The following is an 11375-nucleotide window of genomic DNA, read 5'->3' as shown; positions in this document are numbered from 1 at the left end:
GGTCACACGCGCAGGATAGGGTACAGCCTGCTGCCGCTCAGGTGCTTTTTGACCAGGCATCGGGCCCGCAGCCGCCTTTAATTCACACCAGGCAGGAGGATAAGAGCGACACGTGCCAGGAGGATCGAGCCGTTCTGGAGCCAGCCGAGCTGGAGCCTATCACAAACATCGGGGCTGCTCCAGAAGGATCGGGGGATCCCGAGGAGCGCATGCTGGTTTCGCCGCTCTCTGCGGGCAGGGCGAGGGTATCCAGACCCTGGCCAACTGCGATTTGCCAAGTGCTGAGCAGGGCCAGGGGAGGCGGTTTGTGCGGATGACGCGCCGGCGCCCACCATGGAGGTGGGGCCACTGGAGTGGGCGGACCCCAGTTTGATGGTGCTGTGCGTGGCAGGTGAGAGGGGCCCAGCCTCGGATCCCCTGCACGCCGCGCCCGAGGTGGATCCCGCGCCACAGGACAAGGATGGGGGGCAAACGGATCCCGAGGCGCTGCAGGAGTTGGGTCCCGTGGGCCCTGGTGCGGAGGTGACTACGTACATTGCATGCATGCACGAGGAGGTGCTAGAAATTGCTGGGACACAGCTGGGTGGGGAAAATACCGGTGCTTTGGCCACGCCTTTGTCCAACAAGGAGATCATTGCCATCGGCAACATCAAGGCCTTCTGCGCAGGACTTCTTAAGAAACTCGCCCCGCCGCTGCTTAAGGAATTTGAAGGGCTCAGTGGAATCCGCTCTGGCCAGGACCCTTTCACACCGCGACGTGCCACCAGGTCTGGGCGTGCTATTGGGCAGAAGATGAAGACTAAGGCGTCGGCAGCAGAAACGGTTCTACTAAAGGCTTTGGATTTTGCTTGCGACGATCTGGCGGTCTCTGATGATGCGCTAGAGCAGCTACGCACGGTCTTTGACTCACCGCTCCAGGAACCTCAGCTCAGAGCGATCGCAGCCATTTTTGGGAAGGCGATACCCCTAGACCTTGGAGCTGACTTGGAGATGGTTGCACTGATCATGGTGTAGTTGTAGAGGGGCTCATCGACATGGAGGCAATCGTTGTGATGTCGTACGCAGGGATGGAGTTAGTTTGTTGGAATGTGCGTGGTCTAAATGGGCCAGCTAGGAGGAAAACCTTACGTGAATTTGTAAGCTCGTTGCATGTGGCGATTTGTTGTATCCTGGAGACCAAATTGGAGAGGGTGGATCAGTTCACCATTATGCAATGTATGGGGCCTAACTTCGATGGCTACACCTATCTTCCGGCGTCTGACACTAGGGGTGGGATTTTCATTGCTTGGGACTCCACCAGGGTCTAGTTGACTAACCATGTCAATGACACCCACTCCATCTCCAGTTACGTGTCACCTGTGGGGGGTCCACCTTGGTGGCTGACTGTGGTTTATGGTCCTCAGGAAGACGGGCAGAAAATTGAGTTTCTGCATGACTTGGCGGAGCGTAGATCGTTGTGCCCCGGGCCATGGTTACTTATTGGAGATTTCAACTTAATACTTCACGCGCAAGATAAAAATAACTCTCTGATTGATAGGCGCATGATGAGACGGTTCAAAAATTTCGTCGATGATAACGCTCTCAAGGAGCTCTTCCTACATGGGCGCAACTACACGTGGAGCAATGAGCGCGAGAACCCCACGATGACTAAGATCGACCGTGCTTTTGTCTCCATTGACTGGGAGCTCGACCACCCCGGTTGCCTCCTCCAGGCTTTGTCCACGGCAATTTCAGACCATTGCCCCCTTCACTTGGCGTTGGATGATCACATGGGGCCGCGGAGGCGGTTTCGCTTCGAGAAGTTTTGGGTGAAGATGGATGGATTCTTGGAGGTGGTGCAGGAGGCTTGGACTTGTGACGAGACCATCTCGGACCTGTTCAGGAGACTTGGCATCCTCCTTAGAAACACGGCAAAAGCACTCGCGATTGGGGGCCAGAAGAGAGTGGGCAACATCAAGATGCAATTGGCAGTGGCCAACATTGTCATTCTGAGATTCGATCGTGCTCAGGAGTATCGGGTGCTCACGGAGGAGGAGAGGTGGCTCAGGAGATCGCTCAAACAGCTCGTACTTGGCCTCGCCTCGCTGGAGAGAACGATCTCTCGCCAGAGATCACGTATCACTTGGCTTCAGGAGGGGGATGCGAATACACAGCTTTTCCACTTGGTTGCAAATGGCAGAAGGATGAAGAATTATATTCCGTCTCTCTTGGTAGATGGGCGCATTGTCACGGACCAAGCTGGAAAGGAGGCTGCATTTTATGACACTTACAAGGAGTTACTTGGGAAGGAGGTCGCTCGCGAGTTCACCCTGGATTTGGACGAGCTTGACATTACTATACTTGACCTGTCGGATCAGGATCTTCTTTTCAGTGACGAGGAGATATGGGCTGTGATCAGGGGCATGCCGGTGGATCGAGCCCTGGGGCCGGATGGCTTCATCGGCCTCTTCTTTCAGAAGGCCTGGGAGATCATAAAAGTGGATGCCATCGCGGCTTTGCACAAGCTTTTCATTGGGAACGGACGCGGGTTTGGCAGGCTGAACCAAACGTTGATCACCTTGATTCCAAAAACCCCGGAGGCCTCAACCACTCTTGACTACCGCCCCGTAAGTCTTGAGCATAGCCTCCCGAAGATTGCTTCCAAGCTCTTGGCAAATAGGCTCAGTCCACGGATGGGAGAGCTAGATCACATAAACCAATCGGCGTTCATCAAGGGAAGAAGCATCCATGACAATTTCCTGCTCGTTAGGCAAATGGCCCGGCGGTTGCATCAACGGAAGGCCAAAGGAGTAATGCTCAAGCTTGATATCTCTAAAGCTTTTGACTCTCTTTCGTGGCCCTTCCTCTTCGAGGTACTGAGGGCAAAAAGGTTCTCGGACAGATGGATCTCTTGGATTGGCATCTTGCGCACGACTGCCAGCTCGAGAGTCTTGGTTAACGGTTGTGCCGGTGCAAAGTTCATGCATGCCAAAGGGCTTCGGCAAGGGGATCCGGCCTCCCCTCTGCTTTTCATCATCGCCATGGATGTTCTTACCTCACTCGTCATCAAAGCGCATGAGCAAGGGATCTTCAACCCTATTGCCAGTTGTACCCCGATGCAGAGGCTCTCCCTGTACGCGGATGACGTGGCTCTCTACATTAGGCCGACGAGACCGGAGCTGCAACTTGTGAAGGATCTTCTTGGCATCTTTGGAGTGGCTTCGGGATTGAAAGTAAACTATGCTAAGTCAGCGGCAATTCTCATAAGATCCGAGGAGGAGGATGTGGAGCTGGTCAGGAATGCTCTACCATGGAAGATCGATTCCTTTCCGTGCAAATACTTGGGTCTGCAGTTAAGCATCAAGCAACTCAAGCGAAATGAATGGCAACCGATTGTTGATGCGGCTCTCCATATCATGCCTGGTTGGCAGCGTGGGCTTGTCACTAGGCCTGGACGGCTCGTCCTGGTAAATCAAGTCATGAGAGCGAGGCCAACGCACCACCTCATGGTTGCTGAGGCGCCAAAGTGGGCTTTGGAACAAGTGGATAAGGGATGTCGTGCTTTTTTCTGGGCTGGTACGGAAGCTATAAACGGTGGCAAATGTGTGGTTTCTTGGAGGAGAGTATGCCGCCCCAAGCAGCTCGGGGGCTTGGGCATCATTGATCTGCACAAGCACGGTATTGCTCTGAGGCTCAGATGGGAATGGCTTAGGAGGACGGATCCATCTAGGCCCTGGCAGGGCTTAAACCTCACCGCGGATAAACAGGTGGCGCTCGCTTTCCGGAGTCTAGTCCAATGGCGTGTTGGGAATGGAGAACACGCCCTTTTTTGGAGAGATAGATTGCTCAATGGAGGCACAGTTGCGGAGATTGCACCCTTGGTGGCTGCCAGAGTCAGGACGCAGGTGGCAAACAAACGTCTCGTCAGCGAGGGGCTTTGCTCGCACGCTTGGACAGATGACATCACCGGGATCCTCGACGCTGACGCTCTTGCCCAGTTTATCCGGCTATGGGAACTTCTTATAGAGGTACACTTGGATTCGGAGCTGGAAGATGCTCCTCTTTGGGCATGGAATGAGTCCGGCGTCTACTCTGCAGCATCGGCTTACAGGATGCTTTGTATGGGTGGGATTCGGTTCCGTTCTTTCGCGGCCATCTGGAAATGTTGGGCGCCGCTGTCCTGTCGGATCTTCATGTGGCTCGCGGTGCAATATCGCCATTGGACTTCGGATAGGAGAACTAGACATGGGCTACAAGACCAAACCTCCCCGTGCTACCTCTATGATCAGGACGAGGACAATGTGGACCACATCTTGCTACAGTGCGTGTACGCCAGGCATGTGTGGTTTCTCTGTTTCACCAGGATCGGAGTGGATCTTAATCTTTGCCCCACGGTGCAGTCCCACCTGGCGGAGTGGTGGTGCGAGGTGAGAAAGCGGATTGCCAAGACAAGCAGGAAAGGCTTTGACACGGTGGTTATGTTAATATGCTGGTCTCTGTGGAAGCAGAGGAATGCGAGAGTCTTTGGTAGGAGCGGCACGTTAGATCTGTTCGGCGTGACGGACGCCATATTCCACGAACTGGTCACCTGGAAGCAGGCCGGAGCGACCGGAGTGGAGCATGTAGTTGAGTAGCACATAGAGTGTTGAGTTTGGAGTGGAGGCGATGTCCTGGTCAGACTTGTGACCATGTGACTAGCTACAAATCTCTCTTGTACATATTTTCCCCCCTTCTATAAAGCTATGGTACGCCTTTGGCGTACCCTCGAAAAAAAATGTATACTCGTGGATTAGTCTAATTGGAAAAGTGCTAATATTTTCAACAATAGTTTCACGGATCGAAATATTCAAATTAAGACATATGGTGAAGAGTTTAAAAGAAAAAAATCTTTCTGGTCGAGCACGGTTGATGAAAAAAAAGCTGCTACGCAGCGCCCGCGCGCTTTGCGGGAGGATCTCGCGGCCGGCATTTTAGGAAAGTTTCCCCCGCGTCGGTCCCCACCAAGTCGCCAAAAAATAAAGTTGCCATCCCCTCGCGTGCTCACGTCTCCCGCGAAAAAAGGGAAAAAGAAACATACCCCCCTCTCCCCCACCCCCCTCACGCATACCTGGCCATACCTCGGGCCGGGCCGGGCTTCGGGCCGGGCCTAGCCAAGCCCGACGGAAAAAAACCAGGCCCGAGCCCGGCCCGGCCCGGCCATCGGGCCTGTTTTCTGGGCCCGAGCCCGGCCCGAACACGTGAAAGCCCGTCGGGCTCCGGGCCGGCCCGGCCCGACCTTCAGAGAAATGCAAAAATGACGGGGCCAGGCCAGGCCCGGCCCGGGGGCAGCGTCGGGCCGGGCCGGGTCGGGCTTTTTCGGGCCGGGCTTCCCATGGCCAGGTATACCCTCACGTGATCTCCCACTACCCCGTCGCCCCAAATAACTCACGGCAACTCTCTTCTTCCCCCAGCCGCCACCGCACGCATGTCCTAGCAGCGGGGAGCTCCCTCTCCCCGCATCAAAGAACACAGTAAAGTTGAAAAGATCGTGAAGAACACAAGCTCGTCTGCAACTCTTTGTGTTGACCAGGCAATAATCTGAAGAAAACAAGGGCAAAAAAGTTGCCAGAATTGGGCAAATTCCCCCCAGGGGAAGAACAACAAAAGGTAATAACAGGACTGTTCCAGAAATTTTGATCATGAGATTCTTCTTACTTCTACTATAACTAGTCGAACTCCCCAGATGTACCTCCTGTACCCCAGTGTTGCAGATTTGCCTCATGTACCCCAGTGTTGCAAAGCCTGATTTGAATCTTGCCCCAAATTTGATCCCCTGTTCCTGTACAACCATGGTGCTAGATAGAGTTGCTGGCTCTTTCTTGCCTATTGTCTTACACCTTGCTTCTGCAAAAAACAAAGAAGAGAGACTAAGTATTTGCAGAATCTTGACTGGTTGTTGTATGAGAAATTGTTACTAATATGGGGATAATAAAAATGGACAATGAACTATTGTAGTTGCATACAAAAGGTCTAGTTTCTTACAAAACAGGGCAAAAAACTGGCAAATATCAGTATGGTAGAAGTAAGAACAAAAAAGTCCAGTCCCTCACAAAAATCAAAAAAGTGATTCAGCTAAAAAAAGAGGTAAAAGTATAGTTGCTTACAAAAACATGAAAATAAGGCTGGTATGTGAACCTAGCAGTGATTGTGAAAAGATGCACCCCTGCTGATTTAGTTTTCTTACATGACCACAAAAAGAGAGGGCAAAAAGGCTACTGTCTCATTCACATTATGTCGCTTATGTATTAATTCCTTCCTCTATTTTGTGTTCTAAAATGTGCAGATGGCCGGCCTTGATCTCAATGAGCTCCCCGAGGACTTTGTTGACCGTGATGGTCATGCCTGTGTTCCCCTAGGCGACTTGGTTGCCGGGTGGGGCGACCTAGCATGCCCCGATGGGTGAGTTGGTTTCGTGGAACCGGCGACTTTAGGGGTCGTGCCCGTGTTCCCGTAGGCGACTTGGTTGCCGGGGTGGGGCGACCTAGCACGCCCCGATGGGCGAGTTGGTTTCGTGGAACCGGCGACTTTGGGGGTCATGCCCGTATCCCCCCTAGGCGACTTGGTTGCCGGGTGGGGCGACCTAGCATGCCCTGATGGGTGAGTTGGTTTCGTGGAACCGGTGACTTTGGGGGTCGTGCCCGTATCCCCCCTAGGTGACTTGGTTGCCGGGGTGGGGCGACCTAGCACGCCCCGATGGGCGAGTTGGATTCGTGGAACCGGCGACTTTGGGGGTCGTGCCCGTATTCCCCCTAGGCGACTTGGTTACCGGTGTGAGGCGAGGTAGCACGCCCGGTGGGCGAGTTGGTTTCGTGGAACCGGCGACTTTGGGGGTCGTGTCGTGTTCCGCCTAGGCGACTTGAACGCCGGTTTAGCCGACCTAGCACGCCCCGATGGGCGAGTTGGTTTCGTGGAACCGGCGACTTTAGGGGTCATGCCCGTGTTCCCGTAGGCGACTTGGTTGCCGGGGTAGGGCAACCTAGTACGCCCCGATGGGCGAGTTGGTTTCATGGAACCGGCAATTTTGGGGGTCGTGTCCGTGTTCCCCTAGGCCACTTGAACGCCGGTTCAGCCGAGCTAGCACGCCCCGATGAGCGAGTTGGTTTCGTGGAACCGGCTACTTTTGGGGTCGTGCTCGTATTCCCCTAGGCGACTTGGTTGCCGGTGTGAGGCGAGGTAGCACGCCCCGACGCGAGTTGGTTTCGTGGAACCACTGACTTTGGGGGTCGTGCCCGTGTTCCCCTAGGCGACTTGGTTGCCGGGGTGGGGCGACCTAGCACGCCCCGATGTGGCGAGTTGGTTTCGTGGAACCGGCGACTTTGGGGGTCGTGCCCATGTTCCCCTAGGCGACTTGGTTGCCAGGGTGAGGCGAGGTAGGACGCCCCGACGGGCGAGTTGGTTTCGTGGAACCGGCGACTTTGTGGGTCGTGCCCGTATTCCCCCTAGGCGACTTGAACGCCGGTTTAGCCGAGCTAGCACGCCCCGATGGGCGAGTTGGTTGTGTGGAACCGGCGACTTTAGGGGTCGTGCCCGTGTTCCCCTAGGCGACTTCGTTGCCAGGGTGGGGCGACCTAGCACGCCCCGATGGGCGAGTTGGTTTCGTGGAACCGGCGACTTTGGGGGTCGTGCCCGTGTTCCCCTAGGCAACTTGGTTGCCAGGGTGGGGCGACCTAGCATGCCCCGATGTGGCGAGTTGGTTTCGTGGAACCGGTGACTTTGGGGGTCGTGCCCGTATTCCCCCTAGGCGACTTGGTTGCTGGTGTGAGGCGAGGTAACACGCCCCGACGGGCGAGTTGGTTTCGTGGAACCGGCGACTTTGATGGGTCGTGTCGTGTTCCGCCTAGGCGACTTGGTTGCTGGTGTGAGGCGAGGTAGCACGCCCCGACGGGCGGGTTGGTTTCGTGGAACCGGCGACTTTGGGGGTCATGCCCGTGTTCCCCTAGGCGACATGGTTGCCGGTGTTGAGGCGAGGTAGCACGCCCCGATGGGCAATTTGTTTGCGTGGAACTGACGACTTGGTTGTTCGTGCCGTGTTCCCCTATGCGACTTGGTCGCCGATGTGAGGCAAGCTAGGACGCCCCGACGGGCGTGTTGGTTGCGTGGAAACGGCGACTTTGCAGGTCGTGTCGTGTTTCCCTAGGCGACTTGATCATCGGTGTGAGGCGAGCTAGCACGCCCCGATGGGTGAGTTGGTTGCATGGAAACGACGACTTTGTGGGGGTCATCCTGTGTCCCCCCCCCCCCCCCCCCCCCCTAGGCGACTTGAGCGCCGGTTTTGGTGAGCTAGCACGCCCAAAATGGGCGAGTTGGTTTGGTGGAACCAGCGACTTTGGGGGGTCGTCCCGTGTTTCCCTAGGCGACTTGAACGCCAGGTGGGGCGAGCTAGCACGCCCGGATGGGCGAGTTTTGGGTGTTGTCTGTCGTTTTTAGGCGGCTTGAAAAAAGACGGGTGAGGTGACCTAATATATATGGATGCCGACTTTTTCTCTGGATGGACAAAATGCAACCAAGTGTGCCATGGTTAGCGCGATTGGGTGGGCGATAAGACTGACTTTTAGTGTTGTTGGTTCTACTGGTTGTGTGTGTGTGCGCCTAAAAGAAATATGAGACAAAAAATGATCACGATCCCTTACTGATAGAGAAAAAAATGAGACACATAGGGGTGTGAGGGAGACTGCTTGTTGGTACTATTTCCTTCCTGAACCTGCTTCCTCCTAGGGCGCGTACGACCTTGTAAAACCCCAGTGTTGTTCCCAGCCATGACGCTTGTTCTTACTGCTCCCTGTTAAGAAAAAACTGAATAAATTACCTACATGTGGGGGGTATTGATTGATTCTCTGCCTAAGACACTGGGAGGAAAACTGTGGTCTGTACCTCGCTATCATATTGATTTGGAGAGTGCTCCATCTTAAACCACTAAAAAACTTGCCTGCAAAAAAATGAGAGGAAAAAAGGTCACTGATAAAGTTGTAAAAAGAATAGAAAATAAATAAAAAGCTTGCTCCTCAAATACTGCCTAGAGAAACTACTGCTACAAAAGTTTGTAAAAGAGCTTGCCCTCAAAAAGTGCTGATGCTGCTAAAGTCAGAAGAAATCATAATGTTACAGTATATTGACTGCTTCCTATATCAGGCATATTATAATGCCTGCCACAACCCCCCATGTTATGCTCTATATAGCCAACTGTATGAAGAAATCATAATAGAAAACGTGGGTTGGTATAAAAATTGCCTGTGAAAATATAAATTGCTTACAAAATTTTAAAAATGGAAAAACATGCAGTACTCCCTATAATTATAAATTGAAATGCCTACAAAATCAGAAATGCATAGTGCAAAAATTTACTGAACCCCTTCCGTGCTCACATAAAAAAACTTGCCTGCTCTCATCTTGTAAAACTTGCCTACAAAACCCACTGTAAAACTAAAAAAATAATTTACTGAAGCAGCTTTGGGAGAAACTACTGCTGTTTGAGAAACTACAAATAATCAAACATTTTGCCCTCCCTGAGCTGTTGGAGAAACTACTGCTGCTGGAGAAACTACTGATACAAGTACTGCAAAAAAGCTTTGTATGCTGCAGTAACTATTTTTCAGTAGCGTCTTCTGAAAAAAGAGAAAGGAAAATGTATCTAGCAAAGAAAACTGAACTTTGTGGGGACTAAGCTTCATACTACAGTCAGATTAGTCTGTAAAAATATATACGCGAGAATGATTAGTGACCCAGCAGGATTTTTGTGCAACAAGTAGTGATTATTAGTACCAAAAAAATATCTACCTGAGATTTATAAAAATTAAAGGGCTACCTGCAGCTTCATCAGTTTGATGTTTTCCTCTAGGGGTACAAACTTGTTAGTTTTCCTTTGAGAAGTTCTCTGTGTATAATCAATCACATTGTTTCCTTTGAATGTACAGCCACACTGATGTGTACAATAAAAATTACTGATATACTTTCATGGTTTCATTTTCAGTATGAACGGCGAAGTACTTGCTTGAGAAAATGTAGGCATCATTGGCAGTAATCAGTATCGGTACAAAAAGGATAACCAGATAACAGATCAAAAATGTCGTCATAAAAATGCACGGAAAACATTCCCTATCAACTCTCGCATGTACAAGTTTCTTCAGTTTCAAAAAAAGTAATGCAGTTGCCGACGAAAATCATGCAAGGCGATAGGCAAAATCAAAAGAAACTTCGTGAATGCCTGCTGGCTGCAACGGAGATGGACATCACTGGCGAAACAACCGGATTAGATTCCCTTCCGTGTTCCTGCAAGTGTGTTTCAGGCAATCAAACGAGACCTCTGCTACAGCGGCTCGCTGTTCAAATCAATGTCGAAAACAAAATCTCCGTTGCAGGACTAAAATGCTGGAGATGGACATCTGAGCCTTCCCTTGCCTGATTCTCTGCCTCCCTCGAGTGGGCAGGTGGCGGCATGAAACCCAAATATTGTCAAAACTAGCCTAAATCTAGAGGAAACAAAATGCTAAAAGTGTCCTCTATGCATGTGAAAGCAAACTTGCCTGCTCAAAAAATGTCTGTGCTATATACAAAACTTGCCTACTGCTTGTACCCCAGGACTAGAAAAAGATGTTGCTCATGAACACAAATGCTGAACACAGATGTTACAGTGTTTTCACTGCTGGAAAAACATGCTGACCACAAACCCCTACTTCTGTTCCCAAACTAGACACAAATGCTGAAAAATACCTTATACTACAGTATTGCCTACTGAAACACAGATATATTGCCTACAGAGCTTACAGAAAATGCATATTGAACCACAGGCGCTGCCGAGAAGTTGCCTACTGAAAACAGGTTGAGCGCCTCTCCTTCCTCATCTCACCCGCGCTCGTTGAATTAGACTCGTCGCCGGCTCTCTCGACTCTCGCCGCCCGCGCTCGTTGCGAAGCTAGGGATTTCGTGCGGGATTTGCTCGTCGCCGGGAGAGGGTGTGAGGGTGGGGAACGGGGAAACGGCAGGATAGATGAGAAGGCGCGTCTCCTAAAATTTCGAAGCGACCCGACAAAAAACCACCGCCCACCTGGTCGGTCCACCAGGCCACGTGTCTGTGAGGGTCGCGCGAGATCGACGGTCGTGGTGCGGCCGCTGCATCGCGTCTGATAGCGCGCGCGCACCGGACAGCGATTGAAAAAAAAAATCTGCTGCGCCATGCAGCACGGTTGAAGGCCGAGCGCGACCAGGTCCATCAGAGCGGTCAAACGAATTTGCCCACCAACCAGCGCAGTCTCAATTTTGACCACACAGGAGCGCCGAGAGGGTGCATCTATCTCATGGCAAATCCACGTCGCCGGCTCCCACTCCCGCCTACCCTGTTTCCCAGGCCGGCACACGGGTTC

At 52.3% G+C, this 11375-nt stretch overlaps 1 long non-coding RNA gene across 1 annotated transcript; it reads right to left on the bottom strand.

Annotated features, from left to right (window-relative positions):
- Positions 1 to 5423: 5423 nt before the first annotated feature.
- On the bottom strand, positions 5424 to 10999 carry LOC123163746 (uncharacterized). The gene is made up of 4 exons (XR_006481980.1): positions 10780 to 10999; positions 8890 to 8944; positions 8649 to 8797; positions 5424 to 5862 (listed from the first exon to the last, which is right to left on the bottom strand). It is a non-coding gene; the product is annotated as an uncharacterized lncRNA (long non-coding RNA).
- Positions 11000 to 11375: the final 376 nt, after the last annotated feature.

This window comes from Triticum aestivum, chromosome 7D (assembly GCF_018294505.1).
Source record: "Triticum aestivum cultivar Chinese Spring chromosome 7D, IWGSC CS RefSeq v2.1, whole genome shotgun sequence".
Classification (NCBI taxonomy): Eukaryota; Viridiplantae; Streptophyta; class Magnoliopsida; order Poales; family Poaceae; genus Triticum; species Triticum aestivum.
Note: the sequence above shows the minus strand (reverse complement) of the source record. Positions and strands in the feature narration are given on the sequence as shown.